The sequence below is a fragment of the Vanacampus margaritifer genome, chromosome 1 (assembly GCF_051991255.1).
Source record: "Vanacampus margaritifer isolate UIUO_Vmar chromosome 1, RoL_Vmar_1.0, whole genome shotgun sequence".
Classification (NCBI taxonomy): domain Eukaryota; kingdom Metazoa; phylum Chordata; class Actinopteri; order Syngnathiformes; family Syngnathidae; genus Vanacampus; species Vanacampus margaritifer.
Window position 1 is genome coordinate 58,677,693 of NC_135432.1, and position 14,198 is coordinate 58,691,890.

General features: G+C 40.5%; 1 long non-coding RNA gene across 1 annotated transcript in view; it reads right to left on the bottom strand.

Annotated features, from left to right (window-relative positions):
* Positions 1-527: 527 nt before the first annotated feature.
* Positions 528-14,198, bottom strand: part of LOC144043599 (uncharacterized) — a 41,481-nt gene continuing 27,810 nt past the window's right edge. The window contains exon 3 of the long non-coding RNA XR_013291128.1: positions 528-955. This is a non-coding gene — a long non-coding RNA (uncharacterized LOC144043599). The remainder of the gene's footprint in view (positions 956-14,198) is intronic.

The window sequence follows — 14,198 nt, forward strand, 5'->3', positions numbered from 1 at the left end:
GGTGAACTCTGAGACAAGTTAATATTTTGCTGCAGAATGAATTGAAAATCTTGAATTCATTGTACCTTGCACATTTTCAAAACATCCAGTGCTGGATATAGCAAAGCACCCCCAGAATGTGCCCAAGCCTCTTACATGTTTACAGTAGGTATAGTGTTCTTTTCTTTGGACGCGGCACAGGCAAAAATGTTGGTATCCTGCCATTAAAGAAAGAAAAAGCAACTATCATCACTGAAATAACTTTATTTATTTATTTATTTATTTATGTGAGAACACCAGCAGAGCTCCATCCAATTATATCATAATCATTAATGACTCCCGATTGAGTGGAATTGATTAGCGAAAACATGGAAAGATGGAATGCACTACTTGGCTCTAAAATTGAGCCTAGTTTGGACACCACTGCTTTAAAAAGTACTAAGAGAAGAAGAACCACTCATTTAATTATATATTTTCAAATAAAATCAATCAATAAACATTGCAATCCGGTTTTCTATATCAAAAACTGGAGACAGGAAGTCGTACGCAACTAGCCATGCAGATGAACACATTCTTGGCAAGTGCGATTAAAAAAAAAAATCCTAAATGAGAAACTCATTAACATCTCTCTTGCATGAGAGAGTGTAGACATTTCCGGGACAGCATCTGAACTTCCAAATGTGTCATTCCACAGGAGAAGCAAGTCAGATTCAAGAGCCGTTCCTCACTTTCCTCCCACCATCACTTTGAAAAGCCAAGCAAGCGTCGAGAAACCAGCGAGACCCACGACATATTCTCATTTAGACTTGTTCGTGTTGCGGGACATCAAGGCTATTAATTCTATTTGAGCTTCATTAATCCACATTTTCCCGTCCGGCCCGAGCGTCCTTAATCATCCTTTCAGCTTTTGCCAGCATGGCCTCCGGTGGCCAAATGCAACCAGGGTCACAGTGTGTTCCCTCGGCCTCAAGGGAGCCTGCGGGCACGTCCACGTGCATACAAAAACACAGATTATTAAACAGGTCATCCATCTCAATCACTGTTGTTGGAGCCATGTCAGTGCACTTCCCCACTGGGTGAAGCATACACTTTAAACTCTGTTGACTGACTTTGTCTTGTTTTGGGTACTTGAGAGTTGGAGGTCACTTTTGGAGCACCAAAAACTGCCAAAATTCAAAATAAATAAAAGTGAAAATAAAAACGGATATAAAAAAATAAAATTCGAAAATTAAATCCCCAAAAATAAATATAAATGGAAATATATATATATATATACATTTGTATTTAATTTTTAAATTATATTTTTATATTGGTTTTTATTTCAAATTTCAATTTCACCATTTATTTATTTATTTAGAGATTAATGAATGAATGAATTAATTTATTTATTTATTTATTTAATTAGTTAGTCATTTATTTATTTTGAATTTTGGCAGTTTTGGTCCATACTGCCAAGACGAAATGTTATTCAAATGAGGGGGCGGTCCTAAGTGTGTCTTAGGTTGGACTCCGCCTTTCAATGGTCGAGTGAGCGGGTCGGCGAACAAGGAAGTCACAAGGAAGGCAGTTTGCAACGACGGAGTCCAACCCAAGACACACTTAGGACCGCCCCCTCATTTGAATAACATTTTCGACCTGGCAGTATGGAAATTCAAAATAAATAAATGACTAAATAAATAAGTGTCCAAAAGTTAAGATAAAAACAGATATGAAAAAATATATAATTCAACAATTAAATACAAATGTATTTATTTATGTATATATATATATTTTTTTTTTTATTTAATTTAGATTTAATTTTTTTTATTTAATTTAATTTCAATTTAATTTTTGAATATATATATATTTTTTTATCCGTTTTTATTTTTCACTTTTAGTCATTTATTTATTTAGAATTTTGGCAGTTTTGGTCCTCCATAGTCACTTAGATCACTTTCAACTGTTGTCACATATTTCCCGAATGTTGCAAAGTTGTGATCCACTTTTATTGAAGTTAAGAACAAAGAACGTGCTTTGTTAAAAAATACCCACTGAAAACATGTGTAGTCTATTACTTAATGATTACCACAGTGATGTTCACATTTATGAGATGTCGTTTCAAATGAATTGACATACTGCCAAAAACATATTACTAGCCATACCATTCGCTAGCCAGAGGTTGAGTTGTTGCACTATTTGTTTACAGAGTAAACTAGTAGCTAGAGGGCGAGGCAGTTATGCTTCTTGCACCTTACCTATTATGTTCAGGGTGGGAACTCGGTACGCCTATTCCGTACACAAACGGAACAAAAATTGAGGTCATTCTTTTAGTTTGACAGCAAACTTAAACTGAGCTTGAAGCATATTTACTCATTGTATGTGACACTACAAGGCTCTTATCTCAATTTTGCAGTCCAGCTATTAACACTAAAAAAAAACTTGTAAGTCAGGTCACTCATAACTCAAAACACTCCTAATTGTGGAAAATTGCATGCTTCCAAGCAAACAGATGAATATTCTGGGTTTTTTTTTACTCATAGTATATATAATGGCTGGCATTTTTACAATTAAAAAAAAAAGAAGAAAAAAGACAATTATTAAAACTGAATGTCATCAAACATTTTAAATATGCTATCCAGGTGGCCAATCAGTTTTGTATGGTTTATTGTTAGAGCAGACCTGAGTTGTTAACCATTATCCAGATACCAAAAGGTTACAATTTGCGGAATGAAGGGAAGGAGGAATACTTCAGTCAAGGTCGGCACACACAATGGAAAAATCTTTCCCACCTCATTAAAGATGAGCAAAGACTCAGCTTCATTAAGTCCAAAGGTGATCCCCATTGCCGTGATTTACATCAATTTGTGATCAAATGTTCATATCTAACCACCAATTTATTGGGGGGGGGGGGGGGACATGTGGAACAGACATATTTTTAAGTGATGCTTCCGTCCAAATCAAGAGGGGTCGTATCTCTGATAATAAAAGGTGTACGGGGATTCAGTGGCGACCTACACCGTTTGGTGGTTACGAACAGCTGGATATTAACGACAATAATTTGCGACCCTTCCAAGTGTGCAAGCTTGCTTTGTATTTATGGCCGAGTTTGCGTGCTTTCCATATTCTTTCCCCACCAAAATTATGCAAATGAGGTGAATTGGAAGACTTTAAATGTATGTCAAGGGTAGACACCGTCTGTCTCTGAAGTCAGCTGGGATGGATGGATGGATATTCACATACGACTTGGTACAAATAGGTTAGTGTAAAACGAAAATGGCCCCTTGACTAATTCCTCGATTAACAATTAATTAATTAATTTAAAAAAAAAAAGTTTTTTGTATTATTATTATTATTTGTGGGGCGTGAATTATAAAAATATTTATTTTACTTGTGGACCCACAGATTCACCTATTTGCAAATTATTATTCAATATTTTCTGGCGGCATGTTCAATACTTCACCCCCCCCCCCCCCTCCCCCGACCAATTATACGTGTATACGTGTATATAAATGTATAAATCACGCACACACATTTTTGTCATACATCTGGTGAAGAAGTGCACGGTCCTGCGTGGTCCCCCATCCATCATTTAAGTTGCCCATCCCTGGTATAATTGCATATATGAAGATTTGGGTTATGTCAGTTGTCGTATAAATTTTCACCGGTCAGTAATGTAGCCCATTTGGATGTAATACGTAGATACAGGACGTAGTTTCTTGCTACCCGAATAAGACGTTTTTACCTTTTCTCTATTCAAGAGATAATGTAAATAAATAAATAGATGAATAAATAAATCTGATATTTCAAAAAAAAAAATCCAATTAGAGTACAATATAAACAAATGGTGGTAAAAGGACAGATTTATGTTTTTTATTGGTCTGAAAAAAATCAGAATTAAATACAACGTACATGGACAGCAATGATCTGGGCAGTATAATGGAAATGAGGTGGGGGGGGTGAATGTTTTGGGGGGTTGGTTATGTCTATCCACATGAGTGTAAGCACGTAGAATAATTGTCGCAGAGTGCAGGATTGTGACTGAGCAGATGTTAAGAGTAATGACAGTGGAGATTACCCAATAATTGTGGCGTTGTAAATCATTTTTGAAAGGGAGGGGGGGGTTGATAGAAGGGGAAGAGGATGGATGGAACAAAGGTGGATAGATGAACGCTACATCAGGGAAAACTGTGAATCATTCAAATTTTTATTGATTATCAAAAAAATGATTTTGTTGTTTGATTCTAAATCTGACACTCAAAAAGCTGGCTAAAAAAAAAACAGTTTTCATACTTAATTTGCCGTGTTTATGAGGCCAACAAGTTAGTGAAGTTTAAAACAGTAATATCAAGGTGAATAAATGGTGAGGTGGAGGGTGGTGTGGTGTCGTGAACGGGATCATGACCATTATATGACAATGCGGCTGCTGGTGTTATTGTCTCCATTTGGGAGCTAATCGCTAGGACGCAAGCTGCCGCCTGAGGCCCGGGATCACAGACAGAGAGGCCCCTCCATCTAAGGATGCCGTGACACATTTCTCTGTGATGTCCCACAACAACATGACACACCCCTCACCCCGCATCCCGGCATGCAAGGGTCAACGAAAAGCAAGAGTGCGTGTGCGTGCGTGTGTGTATATTCCCGAGCGGTTGTGTGTCGTGTGCATGTGTGTGTCTGGCTCTGTTGTCACCTTGATTGTGTAATAAACTTGATTCAGTTAAGCGTGAATTATTGTTAATTGAAGTAAAAAGTAATTTTCTTAATTGAAAGCCAGGGGGAGGGGCAGAGCAGATTAACGACATAAAGGAACGTTTCCTGCAATTGCATTCTGCCAGCATCTTGACAATTTTATGCTGTCTAATTCCTTTTCCCCGTTACCGCTCTTGTCATTATTTTTATTCTCCGTCCTGAAACTATTGTAAAAGACGCTAATGTAATTAGCTGTAAAAGTAAAAACGCTTTTACCTGACTGTTTTGTCCTCCAAAATGCAATTTAGCACAAGTATGCACCTTGGGATGGCACGTTTTCGCTGGCATCTTTCAACAAATTAATTTAAAGTGATTTTTTAAAATTATTTATTTTTATAGTTCATTGCAGTGAATTTTAATAGTATATCATCAGGATCTAGGTACCAGAAAAAAAAGAAAAAAATATATATATATATATATATATCAATGCTGCATGCATCATCATGTAATACAGTTTTTGGCAATAATGCAACACAACATGGATGTTTTAATGACACAAAAAACATTTAGTGCTAATGTTGCTATGACAATACATAGTCTGAAACTGATTAACCATAACAGCAGTAGCCACCAAATGGCAATATAAAGTCAACGATGCGGTAGATGCATCTATTCCACCACGCAACTATGTCTGCCATCATGTACAAATGTGACTATTAAATACATAATATTTGCAACACGAATAGCTTTCACTTAAGCCGACTGTAGCATTAACATTACAATGTTTAAAATGCAGCGATGTGTGGACAAAGAACTTTGAAATTCAAGTTACTTATGGGAAATAAGTTGGCTATTTTTGTTTTGTTTTTTTAGACATGAACATTTTAGTATATGTACACTGAAAAACCGTTGGATCTAATGAAAAATTGACTTATTTAGTACAACCTGAAATTTACTTTATGTAAACTAATTTCGTTTTTCTCCAATTATTTTAAATTAAATTATATATATTTTATAATTTAACAGTAATTTATTATATTTAATTTATATAATTATATAATTTCTTAATTATTTTAGGTGATCCAGAATTAAAATTATTCTCCTTTCACAGTTCTCAGAGAGAATATTGCAAGAAAGAATTGCCATTTTGTACTGCTGAGAAGTGTTGGAAAAGTATAAAAATGTCTTGAAAATGCTTAAATTTATCCTTGGTGCACTAAGCAGAAAATCTTTTTTCATTTTATAAATAGAGCTTCCCACTGAGCAATTCACACATGACATATCCAGAATGTTCCCTTAAAAATGGCTTTCCAGGAATGATGGTCATTTTGTGCTTGCAGACCTCCACATCTATTCTTCTCTTCAAAGAGTAAACAAGGCCGCGCAGAAGGCGGCAGCAGCAATGTTTTGGAATCCAAATCCACATACCAGAGCTACTGGTGAGCGTCAGGAAACACACACACACACACACACACACACACACACACCGCATTCCAGTAAACACATGTGGAATTACCGAGGCAAGCACTCCTGGTTCCAAGCCTTGTCAAATATTATCGCATACACCACAATATCAGCGTACCCCCTGCATAGCAGCTATTTGCTGGGGTGTGTGTGTGTGTGTGTGGGGGGGGGGGGGGCATTATAAGTAGCTATGTGTTCGTTCGTCCATCCATTTAGCCATCGTCCCTCTAGATCTATTAGCCATCTATCTATCTAGCTAGCTATCTAGCTAGCTACCTAGCTGCTCGAGGGCTAGCTAGCAGTATTAATCCTTTAATGCTGGTTGAAATGAGGTCTAGTGAGGAGTGTGACAGCTCGTGTCATAACACGCACACAGTACATATACTGATGTCACATTATGACACGGTCGGTGTCCTAAAATTACATTTAATTTGATTTTTTTTTTTTGTCATGACAAATTGGTGTTGAAGAGTTGACGTTCGATTATTCAGCCGCACGCCGTAATTTTGCCATACACGATTCCGGGAGCCATCTTGATTCATTGTGCAGCCCAAATGACTTTTCATCAGGCTCCTGTTGCACAACAGCCCCCGTAAATGACACTCGTGCGATCATTGTAATCTTCTCCTAAAATGATTAGTGCACGTAATAAAAGCAAACACTGCAGCTTCTGTTAATTAAAAAGAACATTATGCATCCATTCGTACTCATCTTCCTTCATCATAACGCACGACCTTTAGAGCAGAGACATTCCAACAATGCCATCCCATAATCCATTATGTCTCCGCAGTGTGTGTGCGGGGGGACATGTCGAACCTTGTCAATCATAAAACTGTGTGATGGGGAGGAGGGAATAAGAGGAGGGCCATTACCTGCACTTCCCTGGTGAAATAATTATGCATCTGACATGTAGTGAATGGGTTGGGATATTATCGCAGGCGTCCTCTGTAGCCCCTCCTCCCAATACACGGACCCGCTCACGCACATTAGGGCCCCTCTGAATGATTTAGGGGCTCGGTTAATAATGTAAAGGCTCCTGGAGCTAATTAGGTGAGTAGCGGAGGGCGGCTGTGACGCTTCGGCTCACTGATAGGAGCTGTAAAGGAATGAAGCGCGCGCACACACACACACATTGTTTGGTTTAGGTTTCCCTGAACCATACACTGCCGCCCACAACCATGAATAACAGCCTGGGGTGTTCTCAAAAGGGACAGCTTATGAATTTCTTGTATTATTGATCATGGTTGAAAAATAGGAACCTGCATTTGAGACCACTCCTGCTTCTTTTATTCATGTAGCTGCATTAAAAAGTCAATAAGCAGGAACGATTGTCAAGTCCCGTGTCTTCCGGAGGTGGGTAGTACTTGAGTTGACTTCCCAGACCAGGGTTCACCAATTCCGGTCCTCGGGGTCCATAGTGCTGCAGGTTTTAGATGTTTCCGCCCACTAGCGCACCTGCTTCGTGTAATCAGCTCATCAGCATTCCTGATAACGATCCTGATCTTTAGTATCAGGTGTGTTGGTAGGCGGAAACATCTAAAACCTGCAGGACTCCAAACCTCGAGGACCGGAATTGGTGAACCCTGTTCTATACCATACTTTGGAGTCCTTACTTTGTAAAATTGGCTTGTAACAATTTTGTCTTCAGGACATAACAATTTGACATAAATAGAAACAAGTAAAGTCATACACAGGTGAGATTAATTGAGCTCTTGAGGTTTTACAAGACGGGAAAAGCCGGAACAGCGGCGGCTTGGAAGAATGTGAACCAAGACGCACAATCGGGGCTGGAAGACGATCTCCAAGTGCCCACTGAATTTAAAGCAAATGAGAGGAGCCACTTCAATTGAAGTCAGCTGTGCTCACTCCCACAACGGTGTTAATGCACATTTCTACCGACCGGCGTGTACGAACGTACTTGAGGAAAGAAAATTTTATCTATGAGGACAGTTAGATTGCGCTTTGCGCTACACTTGTGCAAGGCACTAAAATAGGACCCTAAGTCAACCCAAATTTGTGCCATTCGGCCATTTTGTCACTTGCTGTTGACTGAAAATGATATCACAGTTGCATCAGGGCTCAGGTAAAGACCAATCATGACTCACCTGTTTTCTTTTTTTTTTTTCTGGAGAGCTCAATATTGTTCATTCGGTAATTTTACCGATTTAACATGTCATCATCATCTTCGTTTTTTTTTTTTTTTGTTTGTTTTTTTGTATGTGGGTGAGTATGTGTATGTGCGTGTGTGTGTGTGTGTGTGTATTCATTAGTTCACCTAAAACCAATTAAAAAATCCCATACCGTTCACCTAAACCGAACACTCGTGTCGTGAGGCCGTCAGAAGACCCGAGGAAGGACCAAAGAAAAGAAAGGAAAGTGAAGTGACTCACCTGTTTTCTGAAGCTGAGCCGTGACGGACTATGGCTCGTTCAGATATAATTAAGTTTATTCAAATTTAGGACCCTGTATTTCATATTCCATGATGGAAAACAATGCCTATCGATGGTAACATATTTATATGCGGTGGACTTGACAAGCACCCTCGAAAAGGTTGAAAAGGTGAAAAAAGAAAAAAAAATCAATAGGAGTGATTATCTTGAGAGGGTACAAGTGAGGAGCCAAGGTGGGCCTTGTCACATGTACAACGTCTCCCTCCCCTCTCTCGCTGGCGCCATAGCTGTCAGCCCAGTAAGTGCAGTGTCAGGCTGATTAGAGAGCAGCGCGGCCCAGACGGAGAGCAGCCAACCTCCAGACGAGCCCTCCGGAGACGCCGCGCCACAACAAACCTCGGCCCGGGGTCAAGACTCGCTTGTCAGCCTCCCCGCTTTCAAGATGGGCCCCTTCAGTGCGCAGCTAGTGACCATTTTGCACAGCAGACAGCAGTGTCAAAGATTATTGGCTACGTATAATGAAAGTATCTCCATTAGTTAAAAACATGAAGTGTACAGTACTCCCTTGCCCTTTCATGTGGCCATTTTGTTTGAAGAGACATTTCATACTGTGCCTAATAGCCCGACGAAAGACAAGATATTAAATCTGCTCTATCTGAGCTGAAAAATCACAAAGTCGTTTTCTATGTGGTATCACAGCCACTGACTCAGCATCCACCTTCCTCCAGCCTCCTACTGTGTTTTAACACTACCAGCATTATTACTATATATAGTAGGACACGTTTGCATATTTCTGTTATTATATAAGCTGAAACAAAACTGTTAGTCACCATATTGTATAACTGGGACACTAATGATAACCAAAGCGACGTATCATAGGGTGACTGTGTTCCCATTTTCCAAAAAAAAGAGGCCTTGAAATTGTGGTACCAGCCGCAGTTACACAGTGTACTTCACCTCCTATTTTTATGAAATTATAAATTATAAAAAACCCCGGACAGGATGTAAGAAAATGCTCTGTCGTCCCAAAAAAAGAGTCCAAACATTTATTAATTTATTGCAATGTTGCTGTTCAAAGGTGGACATGCTCTATTTTAAGATAGTTTGAGTCATTCATTGGTGAAAAGTGTGAAAATTGCGCTAGCCATGTCAAGCTTCGGTTAGCTTAGCACTTAGCATGGCCTCTTTGTCTTTTCTTGTCATCCCTAGGGCGAGTATGACACTTGTTATAAATGTAGCTTATTCGCCGCCACGTAGACAACGATTACTGACTTAGGAGCGACTCCGCAACATGTTTAGGTGCACTAGTAGCCAGCTGAAGCTGTTGCTAGCAAGCTGCTTAGTAGCACAGACCTTCCCCTGACCTCCCACTAACCGCAGTTTACCAGTTTTGTCACATTCCATAAAACACCACACGTAATGTGGAGCCTTTTGTTTGAGTCATTCATTGGTGAAAAGTGTGAAAATTGCGCTATCCATGTCAAGCTTCGGTTAGCTTAGCACTTAGCATGGCCTCTTTGTCTTTTCTTGTCATCCCTAGGGCGAGTATGACACTTGTTATAAATGTAGCTTATTCGCCGCCACGTAGACAACGATTACTGACTTAGGAGCGACTCCGCAACATGTTTAGGTGCACTAGTAGCCAGCTGAAGCTGTTGCTAGCAAGCTGCTTAGTAGCACAGACCTTCCCCTGACCTCCCACTAACCGCAGTTTACCAGTTTTGTCACATTCCATAAAACACCACACGTAATGTGGAGCCTTTTGTTTGAGTCATTCATTGGTGAAAAGTGTGAAAATTGCGCTAGCCATGTCAAGCTTCGGTTAGCTTAGCACTTAGCATGGCCTCTTTGTCTTTTCTTGTCATCCCTAGGCGAGTATGACACTTGTTATAAACGTAGCTTATTCGCCGCCACGTAGACAACGATTACTGACTTAGGAGCGACTCCGCAACATGTTTAGGTGCACTAGTAGCCAGCTGAAGCTGTTGCTAGCAAGCTGCTTAGTAGCACAGACCTTCCCCCGACCTCCCACTACCCGCAGTTTACCAGTTTTGTCACATTCCATAATACACCACACATAATGTGGAGCCTTTTGTTTGAGTCGTTCATTGGGGAAAAGTGTGAAAATTGCGCTAGCCATGTCAAGCTTCGGTTAGCTTAGCACTTAGCATGGCCTCTTTGTCTTTTCTTGTCATCCCTAGGCGAGTATGACACTTGTTATAAATGTAGCTTATTCGCCGCCACGTAGACGACGATTACTGACTTAGGAGCGACTCCGCAACATGTTTAGGTGCACTAGTAGCCAGCTGAAGCTGTTGCTAGCAAGCTGCTTAGTAGCACAGACCTTCCCCCGACCTCCCACTACCCGCAGTTTACCAGTTTTGTCACATTCCATAATACACCACACATAATGTGGAGCCTTTTGTTTGAGTCATTCATTGGTGAAAAGTGTGAAAATTGCGCTAGCCATGTCAAGCTTCGGTTAGCTTAGCACTTAGCATGGCCTCTTTGTCTTTTCTTGTCATCCCTAGGCGAGTATGACACTTGTTATAAACGTAGCTTATTCGCCGCCACGTAGACAACGATTACTGACTTAGGAGCGACTCCGCAACATGTTTAGGTGCACTAGTAGCCAGCTGAAGCTGTTGCTAGCAAGCTGCTTAGTAGCACAGACCTTCCCCCGACCTCCCCCTACCCGCAGTTTACCAGTTTTGTCACATTCCATAATACACCACACATAATGTGGAGCCTTTTGTTTGAGTCGTTCATTGGGGAAAAGTGTGAAAATTGCGCTAGCCATGTCAAGCTTCGGTTAGCTTAGCACTTAGCATGGCCTCTTTGTCTTTTCTTGTCATCCCTAGGTGAGTATGACACTTGTTATAAACGTAGCTTATTCGCCGCCACGTAGACAACGATTACTGACTTAGGAGCGACTCCGCAACATGTTTAGGTGCACTAGTAGCCAGCTGAAGCTGTTGCTAGCAAGCTGCTTAGTAGCACAGACCTTCCCCTGACCTCCCACTACCCGCAGTTTACCAGTTTTGTCACATTCCTCAGCAACATTATAAGCCTGAGTGAGTTCTACCTGTGTGTGTGCGTGTCGCATAGCCTGGAAGGTTGACAGTATCTAATCACAGCCTGGGAAGTTGAGTGGAGGAGAGGGCGTAGACAAGGTGGCACCACATAGAATTATCATAATCAGGGTCAAAACACGAGTATTTATGGTGGATACCGTATTGTTTGCTACAAATAATACACCACACATAATGTGGAGCCTTGTTAAAAGCATTTAAGTTATTTGACCTCTGCTTCACCTGAAGGGAGCTGAGTCACGTCAGGCATAAACATCGTAAACAAGAGGCAGGGGGAACCCCCAAGCCCATACCTCCTTGAGGGTATAGTCAAGTCGGAGGAGTAGGAGGAGGAGGTGTCAGCGTCTCTACAAAGCTTTCTTATCCAAGAGATATCAAAGCGGTCCTCCCTGCATGAGATCTTGTCAGGATGATGTGACTCACGCAGAGGGATGGCGTCCATGGCAAAGTAAATCCACAAAAGGAGAGGAGGCCAGAAAACGGCAACAAAAAGCAGGAGCAGATTTACATGTAGATTTGGCAGCTTCCTCGAAAAGATGTTTTTGGATGTAAACAAAGAAAAGTATTGTGTCTGAGGCCTCTTCTTCAACTGAGGCGAGCTCAGTCCCAGATGACTCGCTGCGTGAAATAGTGGTTGCAACATTTTGCTATAATCTTCGAAGTTGTCGCCAACTTTTCGGACCCCATTTGATACTTTTCTTTCCTTTCATATTTGCTATCTAAAAGGCGATGTTGGCCACGCATATGCTGTGCTATTGTTGGCTAGATGGAAAAATGACCTTGTGCGTGTGTGTAATCAGACAGAGAGGGGGATTAGAGACCGTGCACCTGGCAGGTGGAAACGGTCTGTGCTCATCACATCCCCTCTCGTCCTTCTTGGACAGCGTATGCGTTTCTATGAGGCACACACACATGACCACTACAACTTGTCATTTAGTCATCGCTGTCATGATTCACTTCATGGGCACAAAAATGAGAACTTGATGTGTTGACAAACCTTCTACCCCTCAACTTTCTATACCGGTTATCCTGTTTATTGTTGCTGGGAGCTGGAATCGATCCCAGATGACTTTGAGTAAAAGGCAGACTACAATTTGGACTGTTTGTCACTCAATCACAGGGCACATAAACTGCCCTTGTTAAGACTTTAAATCGTAATCTTAATTGCTATAAATTAAAAGTGTGGTTGGCTTCTCCAGTGCTGTACACAAATAGTTTTTGTCCTACCCCACTGAGAGAAGTTTTATGGTAGGTTTAAATACATGCTCCTCGAAGGTCTGTGGTGCGCCACAAGGCTCAATTTTAGGTCCTTTATTGTTTATTTCATATATGCTTTAGCGGCGTCAATAGGAGGCATGGAGTGAATATCCAAAGCTACGCAGATGACACGCAGTTGTACATGGCAGAGAACTTTCTCCAGCTGATTGATTGATTGATTGATTGATTGATTGATTGATTGATTGATTGATTGATTGATTGATTGATTGATTGATTGATTGATTGATTGATTGGTTTGGCTTCCTTCTGCCCCTTCTCAAACCGAACACTTTGTATGCGCTTTTTTGTTTACTTTTATTGTACTTGTTTGAGATAAATAAAGATCAAATCAATTGATTGATTGATGAGTGGAAACTGACCACACAGTGCCTGCATGGATGCCAGGAAAATGAGGCACTGTCCATCTATTAGGAATAAGGCATTTATTAGATCAGAGACCTTTAATAAGTATACAGTTTAATGTAATAAGTACAATTACAACTATTGTATTATTTCATTAGATACCAGATGTGGAACTTTTTTTAATATCATCATCATATTAAATATTACAAAAAAATATTTGACTTATTATATGAATGACAATATCCTTATAAAAGGCCTTGCAGCGAAAGATACGAGGAAGCAAAACAAGTATGTGAGCTCACACCCAACATATTGTTCACACCACAGCCATAGTTTTTATTTGTCACCATAAATAACTTCACATTCTGAGTGAGGAGTTTAGTACAGTGTTCATTCTTTAAGAAAAATATAACAACCAAAAATCCAAGGTAAACTAAACTGACATCAAACAGCTAAATTCCAACTCTTGTCGCCATTCCCAAAAGAACGCAAAGCATCCCATCTGTTGTGGCCCGCTCAAAGATAGTCGCTCAAGAGGAGTCATCAGTGTTAAGTTAAAACAAACACAGTAATTAGCCTGATTAAGATCTGGCAGATTCCTTGAGATTAATAGTAGTCTGCTTTTGTGAGATACTAGAGTTTACGTCAGGGGAGAGCAAAGACGATTAGGGGGTTGTGGGACAAACACTGGGAAGGAAGGGAAGAAAGTGAAGCAATATTGATGGGAGAAAGTGGAAAGTTGCAATTGTATTAATGAAGGTGTCTAAAGTGAGCAGAGAAAACGGGAAATGAGAGCTAAGCGCCAGTTGTGGACGAGGCCTTTTTTTTGGCTTCACTGGGAGTAAACGTCTCTGTAGGCGCTTGTCACTCTGAGGGGCCAGCGTGGGACAATCAGTGATGATGACGGGGGCACGGACCTGTGTCAAGAAGCTGAACTCGGCTGTCATTCAAACCTCTCTGCCCTATGGGATGACAAGAATGGGCCTTA